Source organism: Microtus ochrogaster, chromosome 7 (assembly GCF_000317375.1).
Source record: "Microtus ochrogaster isolate Prairie Vole_2 chromosome 7, MicOch1.0, whole genome shotgun sequence".
In the NCBI taxonomy this organism is placed as follows: domain Eukaryota; kingdom Metazoa; phylum Chordata; class Mammalia; order Rodentia; family Cricetidae; genus Microtus; species Microtus ochrogaster.
The window spans coordinates 10,499,055-10,512,801 of record NC_022014.1 but is presented as its reverse complement, the minus strand read 5'-3'; positions in this window follow the sequence as shown (position 1 = coordinate 10,512,801).

Sequence of the window (13,747 nt, the reverse complement as noted above, 5' to 3'; positions counted from 1 at the left end):
TGAGCATCACCCTCTAAAGACATACAGCTTATCTCATCATGCACCCCATCACCGAGATGAGCATCATCCTCTGAAGAACTGTGGCTTGTCTCCTCACACACCGCATCACTGAGGTGAGCACTCACTCTCTTGCACACAGCATATGCTCAGTGAATGGATGTTTTAATTTATCTATAATTTTTCTCACCTTTATAAGGCATTTTAATTTTATTCATTATTACATTGAACATCAAACTGTCTACACTTTTCATATCTGAGAAATGATGACAGGTTTTTTAAGCTGCATTAATCAGGCTATAACTTAAAATACATATCTATTCCATAGCTGAAACAACTCAACATGTCTCGTCTCTCTTCTCTCCCATTCTAGCCCCTAAAATAAACCCTAACTCCATAGAGCACCACTTTTCTGCTGGTGGTGACTGTCCCCTAGGGGACATTTAATAATACTTTGTGCATTTTAATTGTCATAGCAGAAGGTATGCTAAATGACATTTAGTATGTAGAGCACAGAGATGCCACTGAGCATTCTCCAATGCACGGGACAGATCCCACAGCAAAGAACTTTCCAGACAGTGTTAATTTTGCCAGGGGATTCTCTCTCTCTCTCTCTCTCTCTCTCTCTCTCTCTCTCTCTCTCCCTCCCTCCCTCTCTCTGTTTATTTTATCCCATATTTCAAAGATCTTGTCCATCATGATTGGGAAGTCAAGATAACACTTGGAACAACTGGTCTTATCACATCCACCACCAGGAAGCTGATGCCGCCCAGCTCCCTTTCTCCCCTTATACAGGCCAGGATCCCAGCTAGGGAATGGTGCCACCCACAGTAGGCATGTCTTTCTACTTCACAGAGACCCATCCCTTAAGTGATTCTAGATTCTATCCAGTTAACAAGACTATCATGGGTGGCATGTGCTAAAAAAAAAATCAGCTCTGGGAGGTGTAGAAAGGCAGATCGTTGGGGCTAGCTGAACAGCTAGTCTAGTCAATTACTGAGTTCCAGTCATTAAGAGATGCCATCTCAAAAAAATATACAGATTGACCTGGACCAGTGTGTCATCCCTCAGTGACAGGTTCCTAAAAGAAAGGACCAGGGGATGTGAAATAGAAAGGATAGGAAATTTTAGCATTGGGAGGTCTTGCACAAGCTAGTGATTCATACAAGCAAGTTTATTAAGAGCTACAGTATCTTCTGTATAGTTTACAGGAGAAGAGTTGGACAGAGTCAACAGAAGGCTATCATACAATGGTACAGAGTCAACAGGAAACTTAATCAAGCAATGCAGCACAAAGGGAACAAGGGATCTCTCAAATGTGTCACCAAGCACACAGTAGCCTTGGGAATGGTAACTAAAGTCTTCTCTGGAGTGGGGAAGGTCAGGTTCCCAGAAACCAAAACCTTAACTCCTTCAAAGCCCTGTCCCTAGTCCCAGACTGGTGCTTGCCAAGTCTTCCCTTGAACAAAGACCCAGAACTAGCATTCTCTTTGTTTTTTCATCAGGGCCTCTGAGAAAGCCTTGGTCAGCTTGTTTCCCAACAATAGACGACACCTAAAGAAAAACACCTGCAATGAGCTCTACCTCCTCGTTACACAATATACATTTACTTACACACAAAAGCTAGCCAGTAAGTATGAAGCTTACAGGACAAAACATGCTTGATTTCTCCATGTCCTCAGGGAGTACACTCAAGTATGTGGTGTCCTTAGCAGTAGGGTCTTACCAGCAAGTTCTGTATGGTAACCAAGAGCAATGGCAGTGTGTATTTGGGGGATCTTTGGAACCCACTGATCAACAACTCAGTGAAAGGTCACCCATACCTGGCACTGGAATTGTTATCTAGTAGCCTGTGGTGTCTGAGATAGTCATTGCCCTGAATCCCAGTATTCAGTAATTTTGCATATACTTTTATATGTGTATAGTTTTAAGGAACCTTCTATAGAAGTACATTTCTATACGGCCCTTTAAAATTTTTATATTAGTTATTGTTCTCCATCCTCACTCCTCTACCCTGCCTTCCAATCCCCTATGACAGTAAACCTTCCTGTCTACTGTTTTCCCTTTTTCCTCTTCATACTGCCCGCACTTTATCCCCCTCCACTGAAATCCTCCCATGTTCCTCAGAGGTATCCTGACTTCTATGGATACTCCAGTTTAAACACACATATCTAAAGATTCAAATTTGGCATCTACATATGAGAAAGAACTTACCATGTTTATCTTATTACCTTTATTATTTCTATCTCTGTCTATTTACCTGTAAGTTCCTTAATTTCAATTTTCTCTATAATTAATTGAATAATATTCCATGGTGTATATGTACCACATCATTATCCTGTCATCATTTGATGAACAGCTAAGCTGTTTCCATTCCCCAGTATTGTAATAATAAACATGGATGAGTAAGTATCTTTATAAGTAGAATTTTATTTGCATTAAAGATTTTGATGATATATTTTCCTAAGAAACTGTCATAGAAATTTTGTCAGAGATTTAGCTATTGCATAAGTAAAACTGCATTTTAGATGGTACTATTTGGACAACCCAGCCTTTGACAATTAATTTTTAACATTTATTTATTTATTATTTTGCATATGTTTCTCTCTGTGTGTGTATGTCTCTCTCTCCCTCTTTGTGTCTGTGTGTGTGTGTGTGTGCATGTCCATGTGTCTGTCTTTCTCTGTGTGTGCTTATGCATCAACTGTGTTTCCTCTGCCCATCCGTTTGCTGGTGGGATGTCCAGTCTGACAACACAGTTGCCATGACCAGCACCACAGTAACATCATGGTCCACGTATCTCTGTGGTGCACTGACTTATATCCCTTCAGTGTGTGACCAAGAGCAATATAGCTGGCTTCTACTTTTAGGTTTTTCCAAAGTTTGATATACAACTTGGGAAGACTTCAACTTTAGCAGAGGACAGGGGGAATAGATTTACTTCAAGACGCAGCAATAGTACTGTTGGGCATATACACAAAGGATGCTCAATCATACCACAAGAACATTTGCTCAACTATGTTCATAGCAACTTTGTTCATAATAGCCAGAACCTGAAAACAGGCTAGATGTCCCTTAACTGAAGAATGGATAAAGAAAATGTGGTACATTTGCACAATGGAGTACCACTCAGTGTTAAAAAATAACAAAACAATGGAGTATTACTCAGTGGGAGGGGAATGACATCATAAAAATTGCAGGCAAATGGATGGAACTAGAATAGGATCTTGCTGAGTGAAGTAACGCAGACCCAGGAAAACAAGCATGGTGTGCACTCACTCATAACTGGATATTATCCGTAAAGGATACCCAGGCTACAGTCCACAGACCATGAGAGGTTAGGTGACAAGGAAGGTTCAAGGTGTGTGTGTGGGTGGCTTGAGATCTCCCTGAGAAGGAGAAAAAGAAGAGATCTCATAGGTAGGGGTGGATGGGGATGGGAACATGAGGGATCAGGTGGGAGGATGGGGAGAGTACTGAAAGAGACAACTGGAAAGGTGAGAACATTTCTGGTAAAATGGAAACCTGGGTGCAAGGGAATCTTCAAGGATGGCCCCAGCTAAGACTCCAAACAATAGAGAATACATAATCTGAACTGGCCATCTCCTGGGACCATGCAAGACTTCTAGTAGGACACCAATTCAGTCACATAACCTTTGACCTACAGTCCAAACTGACAATGGGATATACTGGGGTAAGGGTGGCATGGATACTGTAGGAGTGGCCAATCAGTGACCAGTCTAGCCTGAGACCCATGCCACGAGAGTGAGCTCACCTTAACACTGCCTGAAATGTCAGAACCCAGAGACTGGATGGGCCAGAGATCTAAGATTAAACCAAACATGGTTGAAAAAAAAATGTCAACATAATGATGCTTACTAATCAGCTATACTCATAAATTGGTGCCTACCCCAATTGTCATAGAAAGCCTTCATCAGGAACTAAGGGAAACAGAGGAAGACCTACAACCAAACAATAGTTGGAGCTCAGGGAATCTTGCCAAAGATAGGGAAGAAGGATTGTAGAAGCCAGAGGGGTCAGGGACATCACAAGAAAATCCACAGAATCAACTAACCTGGGCTCACAGGAGTTCACAGAGTCTGAACTGACAACCGGGAAGCCTGCATGGGACTAGGCTCCCTACATACATGTGACAGTCCTGTAGCTTGGTCTACTTGTGGGACTCCTAGCAATGGGAGCAGGAGCTGTCCCAATCCCTTTACTGAAAGTCTTGCCTGGTCACAGGAGATAACCAGTTCAGGTTACATATTGCTAGGAGTCTTAGCTGAGGTCATGCTCAAAGATTCCTAAGGGTTTCCTAAAGTTTTGGCTGGCTTTTGGGGTTGTTCTACCCAGCCTTAATAAAAGGGGAGGTACTTAGTCTTACTATAACCTGATATGCCATGTTTTGCTCATATCCAAGGGGGGCCTGCCCTTTTCTGAAAAGAAGCTGGAGGAGGAGTGAATTGGGAGGGAGGAAAGAGGAGATAGGAGGGAAAACTACAATCAGAATGTAAAATAAACATCTTTTTTAAAAATTTATTTAAAAATATTTTTTTATTCTTCAGTATTTCACACATTTTGAGGAAGCTCCATACTGACATCCACAGTGGCTGGGCTAATTTGAAAAGGCATATTTCTTCAACAAATGGTACTGGCATGACAGAATGTTGGCGTGTAGAAGAATGCAAACAGATCCTTATCTATCACCCTGCACAAAACTCAAGTTCAAGTGGATCAAAGACCTCAACATAAATCCAGTTACACTAAACCTGATAGAAGAGGAAGTGGGAAATAGTCTTAAACACACTGGCACAGGAGACCACTTCCTAAATATAACACCAGTAGCACAGACACCGAGATCAACAACTAGTAAATGGAACCTCATGAAACTGAAAAGCTTCTGTAAGGCAAACAACACAGTCAACAAGACAAAATTGAACCCTACAGAATTGAAAAAAGATCTTCACCAACCCCACATCTGACAGAGGGCTGATCTCCAAAATATATAAAGAACTCAAGAAACTAGATATGAAAAAACAAATAATCCAATTAAAAAATGGCGTACAGATCTAAACAGAGAATTCTCAACAGATGAATCTCAAATGGCTGAAATACACTTAAAGAAATGTTCAACATCTCTAGTCATTAAGGAAATGCAAATCAAAACAACTCTGAGATACCATCTTACATCTGTCAGAATGTCTCAGATTAAGAAAACACTGATGATAGCTTATGCTGGAGAGGATGTGAAGTAAGGGGAACACTTCTCCATTGTTGGTGGGAGTAGAAAGTTGTACATCTGCTGTGAAAATCAGTATGGTGGTTTCTCAGGAAATCGGGAATCAATTTACCTCAAGACCCAGTGATACCACTCTTGAATATATATATATATATATATATATATTCAAGATGTTCAATTATGCCACAAGGACACCTGCTCAATTCATAGCAAGCATTATTTGTAATAGCCAGAGCCTGGAAACAATCTAGATGCCCCTCAACCAAAGAATGAATAAAGAAAATGTGGTACATTTACACAGTGGAATATTACTCAGTGGAAGGTGGGGAACAGTGGCATCATGAAATTTGCAGGCAAGTGGATGGAACTAGAAAAAAAAAGATTATGCTGAGTGAGGTAACCTAGTCCCAGAAAAACAAGCATGGTGTGTACTCACTTACAAGTGGATATTATCTGTAGAGTAAAGACAGGCTAGGTAACAAGGAGGGTTTGGGGAGAGGTGTGAGATCTCCCTGGGAAGGAGAAAAATAAGAGATCTCATGGGTAAACTTGGGGGGATGGGAAATTGAGGGATCAGATTGGATGGGTTGGAGGTTGAACAGACAGGGAGAGTAATGAAAGAGACATCTTGCTTGATGAGGGACATTTTGGGGCTAAGGAGAAACCTAGTGCCAGGGAAACTCCCAGGAATCCACAGTGGTGACCCCAGATAGACTCCTAGCAACACTGGAGAGGGTGCCTGAACTCTCCTGTAATTAGCTTGGTGACTACCCTGATTGTCATCAGAGAGCTTTCATCCAGTAACTGATGGATGCAGATACAGAGATCCACAGCCAAGCACTGGACCAAGCTGTGGGAGTCCTGCTGAGGAGAGGGAGGAGGGATTGTATGAGCTGGGGGGGGGCTGTCAAGATCATGACAGGGGAGCCTACAGAGACAGCTGACCTGAGCTCATGGGAGCTCACAGACTCTAGTCTGACAGAGAGCCTGTCTGGTACCACCCTAGGCTCTCTGCATGTGAGTGACAGTTGAGTCGCTTTGTCTCTTTGTAGGGCTCCTAGCAGTGGGATCATGAACTGACCCTGGTGCAGGAACTGGCTTTTGAGAATCTATTCCTGCCTCAACTTGAAGTGCCATGCTTTGTTGACTCCCATGGGAGGCCTGTTCCTTTCTGAAGGGAGATGGAGAAGGAGTGGATGGGGAGAGGGTGGGAAGAGAGGAGGGAGGGGAAACTGTGGTTAGTATGTAAAATAAACAAAAACAATTAGTAAAAAAAAGATAGAAGAAAAAGAATCTAAAATAAGGCATTCTTCAAACTAAATGTATTACCCATAAACACATTATTAAATACACAGCACTATGAGGGAAAAGGTGCAGTTTGTTTATCTTTTCTTCTGTTGAGAGATGGTGTGTTTTAGTTGATTAAATAAATGTGTGTGTTTGTGTTGCTCTCTATGGAAACTGTAAGCAAACCAGTCATCCAGAGTTGTGCTGTTGGCTGTTGCTGCCTTGGCGTAACTTGCTAGAGTAGCCTTCATTGCTCAGTACCTTGGCAAGCAACAGGCAAGCAAGCTGTCTGGGATTCCTGCTGGGGAACAAGCTATCAGGGTGTGTCTGAAGCCTCACTCTGGACATGAGGCTCCAGGCACGGGGAGCCCAGCAAAGAGATTACCAGTGAAGAACACTGAGGAGCTATTGGAAAGCCACTAAATTCCAATGAGCTGCACTCTGTTCCTGCAAGTCTGTCTTAGTGCCCAGTAAGATGTGGGGAGCCTCCCAGTCACAAAGGAAGCGCTGAAACCCACCTCCTCATGCCACCTGGTTCCTCCCTCTCCTGCCTCTCCTCCCTTTCCTTTCCCCTCCTCTTCTCCTTTTTCTTTCCCCTCTCCTCTCCACCTCCCCTCTCTGCTCTTTGATACGGGGTCTCAGATAGCCTAGGGTGGCCTAGAACTCATTATGTGGCCAAAGAGAACTTAGAATTCATGACCCTCCTCCTGTATCTCTGCAGTGTTTGAGATGACAGGTGTGAGCCACAATGCTGATTTGTGTAGTTTTGAATATGGAGCTGAGGGCTTCATGTACTCTGGGAGAGCTCAGGCAAACACTCCATCAACCAAGGTCTATCTCCAGCCCTCACAGAGAGGTTTCAGTTAGGGACTGCAGAGAAAACTTGGCACTGACACAAGGAAGGAAGAGAGTCAGAAAGGAGCTTCCTCTTAGGCTGATGTTTGCAGGAGCTCCTAAGAGAAATAAACATTTCTCATAAGAGCAATGAGATGTGCTGTGTGTGTCTTCCTCTAAGAAAATTAAAGCCAGGACATTTTTTGATTTACAAGAAAAAAAAAACAACTCCATGCTGTTTTCTAATACAAGAGTGTTGAGTAACCCCTGGACATGAGCTATCGTTGCTGTCAGGTTTCATTGTGGAGCTCGATTACAAGATGCACACTTGTTGTGATTTATATTTGGTGTCTCCCAACAGTTGCTCTCTGCCCCTACTGTACTTGCAGGCCACGAAACTTCACCTTTATTTGACATCTCCTGTTTCTTTTCCTTTTGTATCATTTCTCACTATAACTGGGAGGCCGTTGAGATGATCTCGGGGTGCTCCGTGTTCCTGGAACACACACACACACAGAGAGAGAGAGAGAGAGAGAGAGAGAGAGAGAGAGAGAGAGAGAGAGAGAGAGAGAGAGACAGAGAGAGACAGAGAGACAGAGAGAGACAGAGAGAGAGACAGAGAGAGAGACAGAGAGAAAGAGAGAGAGACAGAGATGTCTGCTCTAGCTCCTGGTGTGTCTTCCTTAGCCCCACAACATTCCTAATAATGAAGTGTGTAACTTTGTGTTAGTTATGCCTGTAATTATAAGGGAACCTGCAGAATAATTTATTCAAAGAAATTCTATTTCCCACAGCTAGACATGAATTTTTTTTTAACTTCCAATTTTATGGTCTAAACCAGCTCTTTGATTTACACACTTGTAATCACTACTTTCTGCCTGTCAGTGTTGTCTGCCAGCCCAGGGACACCGGCTTGCTTAGCCAAAGCCTCACAAAGCTGCTGCAGAGCACAGTGCACAGTAAGAACCAGGTTCTGAGTATTGCTCTCTCCCTGTCCTCTCTTCCTCCCTCCCCTCTGCTTCCATCTGCTTCTCTCTCCTTGTCTCCTCCTCCTCTTCTCCCTTCTGCCCCTGCCTCTTTCATCTATTTTAAAATATTATTTTTATTTCTATTTTGTGTTACTTAGCAATCTCATGCATGCATATATTGTGTTTTGATCAAACACGCCCCTTTTCCCTCCAAACCACTTATGCAGGTGTGTGGATCTGCATGAGTGAATGCAACACATGTGTGGGTGCCTGCAGAGGGCAGAAGCAGAGATCAGTTACTCCACAACTGGAGTTACTGGTAGCAAGCGCTGCCCCATGTGTGTGCTTGGAACTGAACACAGGTTTTCTAGAAGAATGCTCCATATTCTTAACCACTGGGCCATCTCCAGTCCCCTCACCGATTTTAATACAATTCCAAACTCACTTAAAATATGGAAAATAAAAGCAAGAAAAATCTCAATACTTTTTATTTAATTGTTAATATGTTGCCTAATATGATTCAACTTTATATATTTATATTTTTACAGCATTTGAGAAGCTGGAGATAATTATATACCTGTTCTTCAGTTTCGGTGTATATATCTTAAGAGAGAAAGTCATTTCCTCCATAAACAGTATAATTATTGAATTCAAAGAATTTCCCACTGGTAATATGTCATTGTGAAACCTAGTCTTACCTAAATGTTGAATTTTCCCAACATCTTTCACAGACCTTCACCCCATCCCTAGTCCACTTCCCAATCTAGGACACACACTGCATTTAGCTGGGATGTCTCTGCAGTCTCTTCATTCTAGAATATTCCTCAGCCTTACCTTAACCAACGATGATATTTTGCAAGAGTCAGTTATACTACAGCTTATTCTCCCAAAGTGCCTAGTTAATGCAGCACCTGCCGGCTCTCTCCACTACTTCTGCTTGGCAATCAATAAAGAATTTGTACACAGGCCTTCTGGACCTGTACCAGCCTGACCTCCAGTCAGCCTAGACAGCAGCAGCTCAACACTTCCCTATTTTCATCTCCCCATCAATCCTCCCGTGTTCATCAGTTGACATTCTGCATTCAGGGATAGCATCCCCCTCTTCTCCATCAGCATCTTCTCCACTGCGGACTCATAGACTCTTCTTCTCATAGTTGTGCGATCACCTACTGTCATAGTAATGATCCCACACTCCAATATACAAGGCAAATGGAGCCAGTACAAGTTCCTTTGTATAGCTCTGGTGTCCTGTTGAGATCTTCATGCTGTTCCTGAATACTCTACAGCAACAATGTGATTAGTTCCAGGCACGGCTCATAGCCACCCTTCCCTGGGTTTAGCATTCTTTCAAGAAAAATCTCAGTTCATTTCAGAGAAAACTGATATTCAGAAAGAAGATCTGGGTCCAGACACATTTATTGAAACTATTCATGCTAACTGTTGCTGGGTCGTTATTTCTACTCCCCTAAAAGATAAAGGATGGGGTCATGTATATACACATAACATGTAAAAATTTAAAAAATAAACAATAAACCAGGCTGAAGAGATGGTTTGGGGGCTACACTTGCTTTGCTATTATGAGAACCTATAAGAATGAGATACTGGATCCATCATCTCAACTCTAAAAAGGGAAAAACAGACATTCCACATACGCATGTAACCCCAGCTCTAAGGGGGATAGAGACAAGAAACTTCTGGAGCTTCTTGGCTCCCAGCCTAGTTGAGACTGGAGCCTCAGGTTCAGGGAGACACCAAGCCTCAAAGACGGTGGTGGAGAGCAGTAAAGGAGGACAACCAGTGCTGTCTTCAGGCCTCCTCCTTCATGCAAAGGTGTGCACACCTACTCACATGGGTGCACATACATATGTAAAAATTGATTGACATCTTCTAAAAATGCCATCAGTTGGTAAGGCCTTATTGCAGGAGATATATCTCATATCTTCATATCTCATTGAACACGGAGAAGTTGAGTTGGTGCTTAACTACAGCCTTCACCCCTACTAACTAGTGTTCATGGTATCAGAAGGTACTCAAAATGCTGCTGGAGAAGAAAGGCAAACACAAACACAGCTACAGACCCTTCCATTTACAAGGGTGACCTACATGCAAGATACTTTGCTGCAATAGTAGCACAAAAGCTATGGAAGTAACCATCCACTATGTGATTGAATTTAAGGCCTACTTCATAAGATGGAACCTGTCTGGCACTGCTTGGGTGGCCAAGAAAGTAAGACTAGATAGGCTATGGACCTAGAGGAAAACCAAATACTACTGTACTGCTAAAGAAACATAATAATAAAATGACTCCCAATGACATTCAGATGGGTACCTTGCTCGGTCATCATCAGAAAAGCTTTCTCCTGCAGGAGATGGCAGCAAATACAGAGATCCACAGCTGGACCATGTGTAGTGAGTGAGAGATCTTGGAACACTTGGTCCTAAATGAAACGTCTCCATCAAATCCCTCACCTCAGGGCCCAGGGAAATCTGCAAAGAGGAGGCAGAAAGAATGTAAGGGAATGGAAGGCACCAAGGAATCATGGCTTGCTAACACAACAGAACTGAAGCAATAGGAACTCACAGAGACGGTGGCAGCATGCACAGAGCCTGCCCAGGTCTAAGCCTGGTGGAGTCCCGGAACTGAAAAGGGAAAGTGGAAACAAGCCCCTCCCTGACCCAGAAGCCATCTCCATTGACAACTGCTCCCATAATGATTTGTCTGGTTTTATTTTTTTTTAATATTACAGGCCTTTTGCTTATATAATATGGTTTCTGATTTTGTGTTTTTGTGGGAATTTTGTGTGTGCAAATATGTGTCGCTGTGTTTATATGTGTTTCTTTGGCTGTATATTTTTCCTTTGGTTCTTTCAGTTTGTTTATTTTTTTATATCTTGATTATTTGTTTTTATTTTATCTTATGTTATTTTTAAATTTCTGTTTGTTTTCTAAAGAAAGAAAAATGTGTGGATTTGGGTGAGTGGGGAGGAGAGGAGGATTTGAGGGAAGTTGTGAAAGTGGGAACTGTTAACAGAATGTATTGTATAAAAATAAATATAAAGTCTTCTTTCTCAATTTAAGGAAAAGAAGAGCACCTGCTGCTTCTGCAGAAGCCAGGATTCCTTCACCCACATGGTCACTTACAATCACCTGAAACTTTGGTTCCAGGGGGGCCAACACACTCTTCTGGCCTCTGAAGTCATCAGGCATGTACATAGACATACATGCATGCAGACAAATCATACCTACATATATACTAAGCTTTTGAATAAGAAAGAATACCATCAGTTTATACAATGCAAATCTCTCTAATCCCAGTCCCACAGCACACATTCTTCCTTCTGTGCAGCTCCTGCTGCATTATCTAACAGTGATGAAACCCGGGGCTCACCGTCTTCAACATGTTTGCTCTTTCGCTCAAGCCTAGGATGCACCAAAGCAAGCAGTTTCAAAATGGACAGGCTGCTGCAGTGAAAAAGGCAACCACTTGAGTGTAAAAAAAAAAAAAAATGTTTTTAATTCTGTTTTCAGATGAAGTTTAGATGGCTTGTCTAAATCTTACATGTGTATTTCTTGAGTCTGGAAAATTCATACACTGTTATAACTCATAACACATTGATAGAGAGCCGAATGTCTGACATGGTAGAAGACCCTTTTTTCCCACCTCCCGGTCCATTCCCCACACCCTCCTGCCTCTCAGTGTAGACAAGTTTTACCTATTTCAACACACTAAAGTGAGAGCATCATGTCATTTCTTCTCTGAGTCTGGTTTCTTTTCCCTAGTAAATGGTTTATCTTCATTGTAATGTGTACAGTTTTTCCTACTTGTTGCTGAGTTGTTGTGGCACCATATAAATATGCTACCGTTTGCTCACTTTTCCATTGACAGCTGCTTTAGTTGTTTCCAGTTTGAGGTAATTATGAAGAACCACGTCAGCCTCTCCCACAAGTCTTTCTGTGGGTTTCTCTTTGGAGTTTGTCTGTGAGTGGATACACGAGGCTATTACATGGGAACAGCCAATTATTTGTCCCCTGTGGTTATTACCTACTGCAGTGATATCTAAGGGTTTGTTGCTCTGTGTTCTTGCCAACATTTGCTGTGGCGATCTTTATTAGGTTCAGCTGCTCAGACGAGAGAACAGATCCATGTCATCAGGGATTTAATGTTCCAGTCCTATCCTGATTGATGATATTGAACACACCTTCATAGGTTTATTTAAGACTTCTGTTTCTTGTAAAAGTGCACTTGAGACATTGCTCATTTTCAGTAGGGCTAGTGCTTTTTCGTCGTTTTAATGAGGTCTTATATCATATCATGCAATCTGGCCTCAAACTTGCTATGGAAGCAAGGTTATTTTTATTTTATTTGTTTGTATGTTTGGTTGGTTGGCTTTTCATGACCGGGTTTCTATGTAGCTTTGGAGCCTGTCCTGGAACTAGCTCTTGTAGACCAGGCTGGCCCCGAACTCACAGAGATCCACCTTCCTCCTCTGCTTCCCCGGGGCTGGGATTAAAGGCATGCGCCACCACCACCTGACTAACCAAGGTTATTTTAAAGTCATTATCCTCCCGTATCTTCCTCACAAGTGCTGGGATTACAGGAGTGCATGACCTTGCCCAGCCGGATTGCTTTTGATTTATTATTATTATTACTGATTTTTAAAAGTTTCATATGCATTCTGATAAAGTTCCAGATCACATGCATGTTTTGCATTTTTTATGTTTATTTTGGCTTCTTGGCTAATTTTCATAATGATGATTTTTTCTTTGATGTGCCAGAATGTTTAATTTGAGCTGCAGAGAGAGATTTCAGTACAGCACACCACTGTCCATAACACCAGCTCCTGGAGATCTGTTGCTCTCTGGCCTCAGTGGGCAAAGTGCTCAAACATATGCGTGCACACACACACACACACACACACACACACACACACAAATTTTAAAGAATGAAATGTTTTTAAAATAAGATATTTAAGCCTAGGGGCTGGGGAGATAGCTCAGGTGGCAGATGCTTGCAGTAGAAGCATAGGGACTTGAGCTTGATCCCTAGCACCACGTTAAAGCAAGCACACAAATAAACAACCCTGAGTGTGGTGGTGTGCACATGTGATCCCAGTACTGGGAGACCGAGAAAAGCAGTTCTCTGGAGCGTGTTGGCCACACAGCCAGTCCACTCTGCAAGGCTGAGGCTCCCGGGAGAGACTGCTTTCAAAAACAAGGTGGACAGTTCCTGAACTGTTGATTGAACTATGGTCTACACACACACATGCACACACACACACACACACAAACAACGATATCATATACTGTAGTATTAGGAGCAGCGGGGCTGCCTTCCCAGCACCCCGCTGCCCGCACGGCTAGCTTATGCCCCGAAATAATTACACGGACACTGTATTCATTTAATCACTGCTTGGCCATT